Here is a 12,701-nt window from a genome sequence, read left to right on the forward strand (position 1 = left end):
TACTTCTTAAACTTATCAAAGCTTCGAATTTATGTTTCATAAGATACACATCCGAACCTTGATAAATCATCTATAAGGTGACAAAATAAGAGTATCCTCCTCTAGCCTGAGTTGTCATCGATTCACATACATCTGTATGTACTAGGACTAACAACTCATTTGCCTTCTCTCCATATTCAGAAAATGGAGTCTTGGTCATCTTACCCATGGGATAAGATTCACAAGTTTCCAATGATTCACAATCATATGGGTCAAAAAATTTTTCTTTATATAAATTGTTTATCCTTGACTCATTAATATGATCAAGACAACAATGTCAGAGATATGTGATATTCATATCTTCTTTCTTTCTTTTCATATTTCTTTCAATATGAAAAAAAAATTTATTGAGTGCAAGAATTAAAAGATTGTTATCAATATAACCATTGCCATAAAATTTATTAGAAAAGAAAATGGAGCATCTATTTCCCATTAGCCTTATTTCATAATCTTGTTTTAATAATGAAAGTATAGAAATAATATTTCTAATGACCTTTGGCATGTAATAACAGTCTTTTAATTCTAAAATTTTATCTGAAGATAAATCAAGCATATAGATTTCCATAGCCTCTATGCTAATGGACTCTCCACTTATGCCATAAAGCTTGAGGTCACCTCTTTTCAGACCTTTGATATTCTGTAGTCACTGTAACGAATTACAAATATGTGATCCACAGGTGGTATCTAATAACCCAAGTATCAGAATCTGAGCCATTCAATGAAAAATAAGTCTGTATCATATACACACCTTTTGGTACTGTGCTAGCACCCTACTTCAATCTTGCAAGATAATTCTTGCAATTATTCTCCCAATATCCAAATTTACCACAAAATCAATAGATAATATCCAAAGAGATATCTTTTGCCTTCTTATTATTACTGACTGATCTAGGATCAAGAATATCCAGAACATCGGAGTTCTTCTCCAATACAAACCAAATTTCCAAGTTTCTCAACCAATCCATATAGTTTGGATCAGTCAACATATTTTTATCTATGGTAATATGTAGTGAAAATAAACAAGCCATAATACAGAATAATAATATAAGCAGACCACTCATGTTTGATATGTATAACTAGATGAACTCTTATAACTAGTTATGTCTTCCACTATTTTATCAGATACCATAGCCCTCTCCAATGGTAAATGAGCAACCCTAATCTGATTTCTTAATGGGGTTGAGATCCCAATCCCTCAATGAAGTCTTGTGGATATCATAATAAATCTTAATGAATTCAAAAGTAGAAAAATCTATCCAATTACATCTCATGCAATTCTCAACATAAATCTTACCTCTAAAAACACTCATAGCCTTGTTGATATCACAACAAACTATAGTATTTTTAGTTAAGTCAAATCCTTCATTTTCAAACAACCATATCTAAAAAATACAGTTCTTGTGGAGATCATAACAAAGCAACATATCCAAAATATACCGTAAAGCATCTAATATGCACCAAGACAAACCCACATCAATCCCCATAGCAAGCCTTGTAGATATCACAACAAACCTACTATGATTTTTGACAGGATATTAACTAGGCATGAGGAAAGGCATATGTAGTGTTCAAAATACTGAACTACCTTCATTCAAGATTCGAACTAATCCAATTGACTAAGAAAGTATTAAGATTGGTGAGGATCCTCTCATTGCTTTTTTAGATACCAATAAAATTGGCCAGGCTAGCAACGGAATCAATTAAATAACCACTATACTTGAAACACTCCTTAGACACCAATTGATTAATCAATTCAAGAAATAGGTCAACTACTGGTTCGCAATACTACAACTTAATATAATTTTTATGAGAGCTTTAATGGTCTCAAGCACATCCTAATTCAATCAATCACAATGATGCACTGTTATAGTTGTATCTTAACAATCATAACAACTAATCATGGCATCTTATCATATCCTTAAGATATGAAAATATAATCATATACCATGATTATAACTAAGCATCTCAAGCATATCACAAATACATGAAGTTTTAATAACATGCATGAATACAAAATACTCTTTTCATGGTTCTTCTTCTTGGGACATCACAGTGGCACCCCTTCACGTTATAAGAGTGCCCCATAAAATGAAAAGAGAGGGTCTATGAACCATACTTGCTTTTATGACCAGATGATCTGATGATGAACCTCAATTAGAGTACTAAGCTACTAAGAAAAATTTTATACATACATCATGTATTTTATATTTAAAACATATCTCTAAGACATGCTAGGGTTTGGATGTTCAATCGGGTTCAACTCTTGATCCGACTTGAACCAAACCAAAAATCCATGCTTAATCATAATCAAGACAATAATTTAACCTTTGATTATATAGATCAAGGTTGGTTCATATACCACTGTTGGGTTTTAGTGACGCAGCGGAAAGGTTGGATGTTTAAAATTTTTATTCAAAACATCCGATGATGTAGGAACCAGATCTAGGATTTCAGGGTTAGATCTTGAAACTTTTTCAAGATCATACAGCGGAAGACTAAAATAAATTAAAATTTATTTTTTAAAATCAGAGAATCCCTAGATCTAAGATCCTATTACATGATTATTACATAGTATTAAATCAAAAATTAAAATATATAAATATAGCATGAGCTACATGTTGATCATATCAACATGTTTCTATACCACATCTAATGTATGTATTAAACAATAGATCAGATCTATTACCTTGCAAGTTAGATGCTCTAACCTCACTGATCCGGGCTTAAGGATGATGTTGCAAGCCGCACACATGTCCGGCCTCTAGGAGTCATCCACACAAGCCCATGAATCTCGATCAGAAGTCCTGCTTCAGGAAATCAGCACAGTATGCTAGTACTGCGCTGATCCTTCTTTGATGGATGATCAGGTGCCTCCTTCTTCTTGATTTGGACTCTTCCAAAGATGAAAAGTAGAAGGAGGAGTTTTAGATCTGAGACACTCTCAGAAAACTTAAGATGGAGGGAGGAAAGATATGAAAACAAAAAAATCCTAGAAGAAGACCCTCTTCTTCTTCACGTTTTTCTCTCTAGACACCCAAACTTGCATCTTTTATATCTCTACGACCCAAAGGTCTTTCTCTCTAATTTTTGGTTGGCAAAAAGGTCTCTCAAATATCTATCTTATCCTAAAATTTCATAAAGAAACTCATTTTATACAGAGAGATATGATAGAGTCCTTGTCTAGATCAAATACCTAGTCAAGGCTTATCAAAACATGACAAGTTAAGGGGCGCCCAACTCTTGAGCACCTTCTCCATATTTTCATGCATGGATCACTAACAAAGGGTGCACAATATATACCCTAAAAGTCATAAAAATTCCAAAAAATATTTGAATAAATTTGATGCAAAATTGAAAGAGTTTTGAATTTCTAAAACTCTATCTCATAGAATTTGAAATCCAAACTTATTCCTTTTTGATTTGATCCAAACCACCTTCAATGTAAGAAAGAAGAGAGGAAACCTTTTGTGAACGGGGGAGAGACCTGGGAGAGGGCTTTTGTCACACAAAATAAGTAGAGATTGACATTGAATAAGAGAGAGGGCGTGGGGAAGGCTTATGTGGCGCAAGGTGGAATCCTAGTCTTACCAGGATTCTATCTTATGACTTGTTTTAATTTGGTTTCCCAAACCAAATCAAACCAAAATTAGATCAACTTAATTAAAATAAGTCTTAACCTAACTATAAATTTAATTTAATCAGATTAAATTAGATTTAAATCTAATTTAATTTTCTAATCAAATTAGAAATTAGATTGACCCAAGTCCTAGTTGAACTAGGACTAGTTTTTTCTTGCACTTGGCTTATCCAATAAACCAATTGGACTTGATCCAATCAAGTCCAAACTAAATCTAATTAAATCATATTTAATTAGACTTAATCTTAGCCCATTGGCTTAATCAAATTAAGTCAATTAGCAATCAAATTAAGTCAATTAGCAATCAAATTGCTAATCGATCCTCCTGCAATACTTGCACTGGGTTAAATGTCAATCGTATTGATCATTTAACCCTAGAACAATTCTTAATCGTTGATCAACCATTCGATCGGATCATGAACTCTAATATGTGTGACCTCATAGGTCTGAACCTAAGCTGGTAGTACAGGAATAAATTTTTATACCAATCGAAGTGACCATCTAGCAATGGTACCCGACGACCGGATAGGTCGAATGTGTAGAACAACATCCTTAGAACCCATGCGGATATAGTTTTCATATAATTCATCCCCTTGACCAAAATGATCATAGGACACCCCAGAGTCCAACTGTCAACTCTGATCAGGTTGTCCACATGGTATTTCAAAATATCAAATCCATCTGATGGATTACCCTGGCCAAGGTTTTGCTAAATTGAAATACAGTGACTCATTCTTCTCCAACTCTTGGAGTGGTCAATCCCATCTCGATCACACTCTGACTTCGCAAGTACTTGACTGTGCCCAGAAGCCTTCCATTCCTGAATTAGAAATTCAGTTAGTCCAGTACCAAAGCACAGTGAGTTGCTTGCAAGTCACTGAGGCGATCTCAAGTCTAAGGGACACTTATACCTATATCCCATCAGAGACATTCTCGATAGCAGAATACTCTGGAGTTGGTCACGTTCAATGACGATGTACCCTTACATCTCATCTGTATGCCATACCAGTGTCTCCACACTCCTTGGTTAAGAGGACAACCAACCCATATGGCCTACAGCGACCTATGCTCGATAGAAGCTGTCATCCTTTTTAACAGCTTATCATTTGGTCGTGAACAGTTTTAAGGACTAATCGATAAATCCTCTCTTTATCGAACTTAAATAGTCCTAAGGACTTCATCATAACAATGGAGTTCATTAGAAGATGAAAGCTTATGATGAAGATGCCAAATATATTTTATTTATTAACAAATCAATTACAATACTTGATTGCTCAACCGTCAACAGCTTGACGATTGGCTTTTTGGGACACATTTTCCAACAACTCCCACTTGTCCTAAAGCCACTCGGCACAGTATCTAATACCCATCTTCGACTTGTGGTTGTCGAACTCCTTTATCGCCAGGGCTTTAGTGAAGGGGTCGGCTAGGTTCTCCTTTCCGTCGATCTTCTGAAGGTCGACGTCACCTCGATCCACGATCTCTCGGACCAGATGGAAGCGGTGCAAGATGTGCTTCGTCCGCTGATGTGCTTTGGGTTCCTTCACCTGAGCTATGGCACCAGTGCTATCGCAGTAGAGCAGGACTGGACCATCGAGGGAGGGTGCTACTCCGAGCTCGTTGATGAATTTTCTCAGCCACACAGCTTCCTTCGCGGCATTCGATGCTGCGATGTACTCCGCTTCACAAACAGAGTCTGCCACAGTATGCTGCTTGGAACTCTTCCAGCAGATGGCTCCATCATTCAGAGTAAAAATATAACCCGACACACTCCTGCTGTCATCACGGTCAGATTGAAAGCTGGAGTCTGTGAACCCCACAAGTTTCAGATCTGACTCCCCATAAACCAACCATTGGTCCTTAGTATTTCTCAAATACTTAAGGATGGCTTTAACCACTTTTCAGTGATTTTCTCCAGGATCAGATTGGTATCTACTCACTACTCCTAGTGAGTATGCCATATCTAGTCTTGTACATGTTATGGCGTACATGATAGATCCCACGGCTGAAGCATATGGGACTCTACTCATACGCTCTCTCTCTTCAGGAGTTATCGGACAATCCTTCTTAGAGAGAGAAATTCCATGGCCTATCGGTAGATAGCCCTTTTTGAAATTCTCCATACTGAACCTCTTCAGCACAGTGTCTATGTACATGGACTGGGATAACCCAAGCATCCTTTTAGATATATCCCTATAGATCTTCATCCCTAGGATGTAGGATGCTTCACCCAAGTCCTTCATGGAGAACTGTGATGACAACCAAACTTTTAATTCCTGTAGTGCGGGGATGTCATTCTCGATTAAGAGAATGTCATCCACGTACAAGATAAGGAATACCACAACTGGACCATTTGCCCATTTATAGATGCAGGGCTCTTCTTCATTCTTAATGAAGCCATACGTTTTGATCACCTTATCAAAATGCATGTTCCAACTCCGAGAAGCTTGCTTCAATCCATAAATGGATCTCTGAAGCTTGCACACCTTGGACTCATCTGTGGATGTAAACCCCTCAGGTTGTATCATATACACCTCTTCGATCAGCTCTCCATTCAGGAAAGCTGTCTTTACATCCATCTGTCAGATCTCATAATCCAGATGGGCAGCTATTGCAAACATTATCCGAATGGATTTGAGCATTGCCACAGGGAAAAATGTCTCGTCATAGTCAATACCATAACGTTGACAATACCCCTTGGCGACCAGACAAGCTTTATAGGTCTCCACCTTTCCGTCTGTGCCCCTCTTCCTTTTGAAGACCCATTTACACCCAATGGGTTTAACCCCTTCAGGTGGGTCAACCAATGTCCATACATCGTTGACCTTCATGGATTTCATTTCGGATTTCATAGCTTCAAGCCATTTCTCAAAATCAGGTCTCTGCATTGCATCCATATAGGTGATCCGATCCTCATTATTCTCATCAAGTTCGATGGGATCACCGTCCCGGACTAAGAAATCGTAGTATCTGTCCGGCTGACACGGTACTCTACCGGATTGCCTTAATGGTGCAGGTACATTGGGCTCCGAATATGATCTAATCATATCAGACTCAGGTTCAGGTATTGGTGTCGGTCCTTCTACCTGTTGAACTTCATCAAGTTCAACCTTAGAGGCAACGGTTCCTTCACCAAGGAACTCCTTTTCTAAAAAGATTGCCTTAAGGCTGACAAATACCTTTTGTTCATTAGCATGGTAGAAAAAATATCCTTTTGTCTCTTTGGGGTGCCCTATGAATGAGCATTTGTCAGACCTAGGTCCAAGTTTGTCTGTGACTAATCGTTTGACATAGGCCGGGCACCCCCAGACCCTAAGGTGTGAAAGTGCTGGCTTACGTCCTGTCCATATCTCATATGAAGTCTTAATTACAGACTTACTTGGAATCCTATTTAATAGATAACAGGCCGATTCGAGTGCATATCCCCAGAAGGATATCGACAAGCTAGCAAAACCCATCATGGATCGGATCATGTCTAACAGAGTCCGATTCCTCCTTTCAGACACACCATTATGCTGTGGTGTTCCTAGAGGGGTCCATTGGGAGAGAATCCCATTCTCTCCTACATATGTGAGAAATTCACTAGAAAGGTATTCTCCTCCTCGATCAGATCGAAGAGTTTTAATACTCTTCCCAGTTTGTTTTTCTACTTCACTTCAGAATCGTTTGAACATTTCAAATGAATCCGACTTATGTTTCATTAGATAGATATATCCATATCGGGATAGGTCATCCGTGAAAGTTATGAAGTAGAAATATCCACCTCTAGCACTGGTGCTCATGGGCCCGCATACATCAGTATGTACTAGGCCCAAGAGCTTAGTAGCTCTCTCATCTTTTCCAGTAAAAGGTGACTTGGTCATTTTACCAAGAAGACAAGACTCACAGGTTGGAAGTGATTCACAATCACTGACTTCGAGGATTCCCTCTTGAGTCAACCTGTTTATTCTATTCTTGTTTATATGACCTAGCCTACAGTGCCATAAGTAGATATCTGACACACTATCTAATCTAGGGTGCTTGCCAGTTGAATAGACTACATTAACAGGTTGTGATAACATATACACACCATTGTTCAAATATCCACAAAAAATAGTAACACCATTCTTAATGATATTACAAATTTGTTTCTTTATTGAAATTTCATAATCATTTTTGGCCAGAAGGCCTACAGAAATGGCATTTAAAAAGAAACTGGGACAGAAATGACAATCATTAAGAATAATGATATGGGATTCAAATATAAGTTTCAAGATTCCTAATGCTAGAACTAAAACTGGTTTTCCATCTCCAACGTTCAGGAACCTCTCGCCTTGCTCGAATTTCCTACTGACCTGCAACCCCTGCAATGAATTGCAAATATGGTAAGGGCTACCGGTATCCAATACCCAGTCAGTTATATCACAAATAGAGAAATTGCAAGGAGTTATCATATAAATACCTTGCCCAGCAACAACTTGCTGCTTTCTCTGCCTGTTCGGGTCTGATCTTTTTGGTCTGACACTGCACAGATGTCCCAGCCTGAACTTGCACCTTCTTCACTTTCTTCTTCTTGTTCTTCTTTCCTTTCTTAAAGGGTCGAGAACCAGAAGACGAACCTCCCACTAAGTTCACCGACTCCTTGTGAAGTTGGTGATCCTCCTCAAAGTTCTGAAGCAACCCCAGTAACCCCTGGTAGTTCTCTTCAGGCTTTGTCATTCTATAATGAGTGAGGAATGGGAGATAAGACTTGGGCAGCGAGTTCAGTATTGCATCTTTCCCAAGCTGCTCATGCAAGGGAAAGTCGAGCTTGCTCAATCATTCCATCAGCTCGATCATGTACAATACATGATCAGTGATAGAGGCACCATCCCGCATTTTGGCATTGAAGATCGCACAACTAGTCTTGTGCCTCTCTACGTCATCGGGTGTGCCAAAGGCATCATCCAACACTTGAAGCATGTCCTTTGGCTGAGCCGTCTCGAATCTGCGACTGAACTCATCGCTCATGGCAGCCAGCATGATACAGCGCACTGTGGTTCGGTCATTGAGCCACTTCTGGTAAGTGTCTCTGACTGTTCCATGTGCATTGACAGTTGGCTCCTCAGGTGCAGGATCCATTATCACATATAGGATCCGTTCATGCTGTAGGACTATCTTCAACTTTTGGTACCAGCTACCGAAGTTGGGTCCCACCAACTTATCATTGTCCAACAATGATCAGAGCGATAGAGAAATGGCCATATTTGCATAAAGGAGAACCATAACCTAATTAGTAATTGATTCATTAAACCTAAAGATTTGGACTTTAATCAAAAGGTTTCTCCCACTATTTTATTCGAATTGATAGCCTCTACCTCCAATTCGAGGAATTATCCTAATTCCTTAGTGGGTACTAGAATCCACTTAGACTGCACACAAGCCCAACTTTGGTTGGCCAACCCATGTACATCTAAGGGTAGGTTCATAACCAATTGTTTCTCTAAACAATTTCTAGTAATTTTAATTTTGCCCCAGAAACCTAATCAGTAGGCTTTGGCCTCCACTGTAAGGATCCAGTTAGGTCCAACCATTAACATGATCATACTTGGTGTATCTAACCAACGAATGATTAAGCCCAACTTTGGTTGGCTCACCTAACCACCATTAGAGAGACACTTTCAAGTCGTCATATGATGAGTGATAATTCCATTAGTCAACAAGCACCAGGCCTTTGGGTCTACAATGATTATTGAGTTAATGGACTCATTATCAAACACCTTAATGGGAGGCTATGACTCAGTTATCTCCATAACTTTATCATTTTAAGGACCTAATAATTTTAGAGGATTTAAATAATATAGAGGATGAGGTCAGATGAACCAGCTTATCATGATCCTCCCACTGGCTTCACCAAGTCAGCTTAAGGGAGACCATTAAAAGGGCTGGTCTAGGAGCACCTAAATCAGTCACACTGATTTACCTAGCTGACATGGGTCAGCTCGAATAGTCAAGTGATCCGATCAAAACATAATTTCACCAAGAGGCCAGGTAAGTTCGATCAGTGGGAGGGTCTGCCAAAGCTTGCCTTAGACACCATCAAAAATGGCCATGTAAGCGGGCTCCCAATTAAAAACCATCGGTCTGATTTACCTTAGGCACCAACTGGTTTAATTAGTTTCAATTAGATCAACCTAATAGTTCGTGCTAGACCACTTAGCCAAGAATCAAGTCCATTTGGTTCTCGTTAAAGACATGGACTTGACCAACTACAACTATTGTAATTGATCTAGAGAATCCTTGACCTAATCTAAGACAACAATTGATTAGATTTAGTCAATTCTCTAATTAAGTCCATCTTTAATCTAACCATAGGTCTAACCCAATTAATGGACCTAATTCCCACTAACCCATTAACCCAATGTGTTATGATTTGTGTCTTAGGTTCTTCAATTCACAATCCTAGAACCTAATCAAACAACTTCTTAATTCTTAATTAAGTTTTGGGCTGAGGGTTGGGTTCGGCTTTTCAAAAAATAATTTTCATATTTATAAAATAATTTTATAATATGATTCTACCAACCATATTGTATGTTTGATTCATAATCAAGATACAAGTGAAATAAACATGAAACTACTTTAGATCTAATCTAAACAGGTTCATGTAATTGAAACAGTTTCAACTTTAAACAATTTCTTTGTACAAAAATTATTTAATAAAGAGATTTTATTTTAGATTTAAATATCTTTTAAATCTAATAAATCATAAATTTAATCTAGATCATATCTAACAAATTTATGATTAAAGCTAGATCTACACAAACTAGGACAACCTTTGCACTGTAAGGGGTAAACCTTACAGTAGGACAACCTTGCAGTTTGTGATTGATCTAAAATTTTAATTTTAGATTTAATAATCAGATTATAAATTAGATCTAATCTAAGAAATAATCTAAGCATGTATAAATAATCATGTAATAAAGAACCTAGGCTCTGATACCAATTGTTGGAACCAGATCAAGGATTTCAGGGTTAGATCTTGAAACTTTTTCAAGATCATACAGTGGAAGACTAAAATAAATCAAAATTTATTTTCTAAAATCAGAAAATTTCTAGATCTAAGATCATATTACATGATTATTACATAGCATTAAATCATAAATTAAAATATATAAATATAGTATGAGCTACATGTTGATCATATCAATATGTTTCTATACCACATCTAATGTATGTATTAAACAATAGATCAGATCTATTACCTTGCAAGTTTGATGCTCTAACCTCGCTGATCCGGGCTTAAAGATGATGTTGCAATCCGCACACACGTCCGGCCTCTAGGAGTCATCCACACGAGCCCACGAATCTCGATCAGAAGTCCTGCTTCAGGAAATCAGCACAGTATGCTAGTACTGCGCTGATCCTTCTTTGATGGTTGATCAGGTGCCTCCTTCTTCTTGATTTGGACTCTTCCAAAGATAAAAAATAGAAGGAGGAGTTTTAGATCTGAGACACTCTCAGGAAACTTAAGATGGAGGGAGGAAAGATATGAAAACAAAAAAACCCTAGAAGAAGACCCTCTTCTTCTTCACGTTTTTCTCTCTAGACACCCTAACTTACATCTTTTATATCTCCATGACCAAAAGGTCTTTCTCTCTAATTTTTGGATGGAACAAAGGTCTCTCAAATATCTATCTTTTCCTAAAATTTCATGAAGAAACCCATTTTATATAGAGAGATATGATGGAGTCCTTGTCTAGGTCAAATACCTAGTCAAGGCTTATCCAAACATGGCAAGTTAAGGGGCGCCCAACTCTTGAGCATCTTCTCCATATTTTTGTGTATAGATTACTAGAAAAGGGTGCACAATGTATACCTTAAAATCCATGAAAATTTTAAAAAAAAATTGAATAAATTCGGTGCAAAATTGAAAGAGTTTTGGATTTCTAAAACTCTATCTCATAGAATTTGAAATCCAAACTTATTCCTTTTTTATTTGATCCAAACCACCTTCCATGTAAGAAAGAAGAGAGGAAACCTTTTGTGAACATGGGAGAGACCTGGGAGAGGGCTTTTGTCACACAAAATAAGTAGAGATTGGCATTGAATAAGAAAGAGGGCATGGGGAAGCCTTATGTGGCGCAAGGTGGAATCCTAGTCTTACCAGGATTCTATCTTATGACTTATTTTAATTTGGTTTTCCAAACCAAATCAAATCAAAATTAGATCAACCTAATTAAAATAGGTCTTAACCCAATTATAAACCTAATTTAATCAGATTAAATTAGATTTAAATCTGATTTAATTTTTTAATCAAATTAGAAATTAGATTGACCCAAGTCTTAGTTGAACTAGGACTAGTTTTTCCTTGCACTTGGTTTATCCAATAAACCAATTGGACTTGATCCAATCAAGCCCAAACTAAATCTAATTAAATAATATTTAATTAGACTTAATCTTAGCCCATTGACTTAATCAAATTAAGCCAATTAGCAATCGAATTGCTAATCGATCCTCCTGCAATACTTGCACTGGGTTAAATGTCAATCGTATTGATCATTTAACCCTAGAATGATTCTTAATCGTTGATCAACCATCCGATCGGATCATGAACTCTAATGTGTGTGACCTCATAGGTCCGAACCTAAGCCGGTAGTATAGGAACAAATTTTTGTATCAATCGAAGTGACCATCTAGCAATGGTACCCGATGATCGGATAGGTCGAATATGTAGAACAACATCCTTAGAACCCATACAGATATAGTTTTCATATAATTCATCCCCTTGATCAAAATGATCATAGGACACCTCAGAGTCCAACTGTCAACTCTGATCAGGTTGTCCACATTGTATTTCAAAATATCAAATCCATCTGATGGATTACCTTGGCCAAGATTTTGCTAAATTGAAATACAGCGACTCATTCTTCTCCAACTCTTGGAGTGGTCAATCCCATCTCGATCACACTCTGACTTCGTAAGTACTTGACTGTGCCCAAAAGCCTTCTATCCCTGAATTAGAAATTCAGTTAGTCCAGTACCAAAGCACAGTGAGTTGCTTGCAAGT

This window comes from Elaeis guineensis, chromosome 16 (assembly GCF_000442705.2).
Source record: "Elaeis guineensis isolate ETL-2024a chromosome 16, EG11, whole genome shotgun sequence".
In the NCBI taxonomy this organism is placed as follows: domain Eukaryota; kingdom Viridiplantae; phylum Streptophyta; class Magnoliopsida; order Arecales; family Arecaceae; genus Elaeis; species Elaeis guineensis.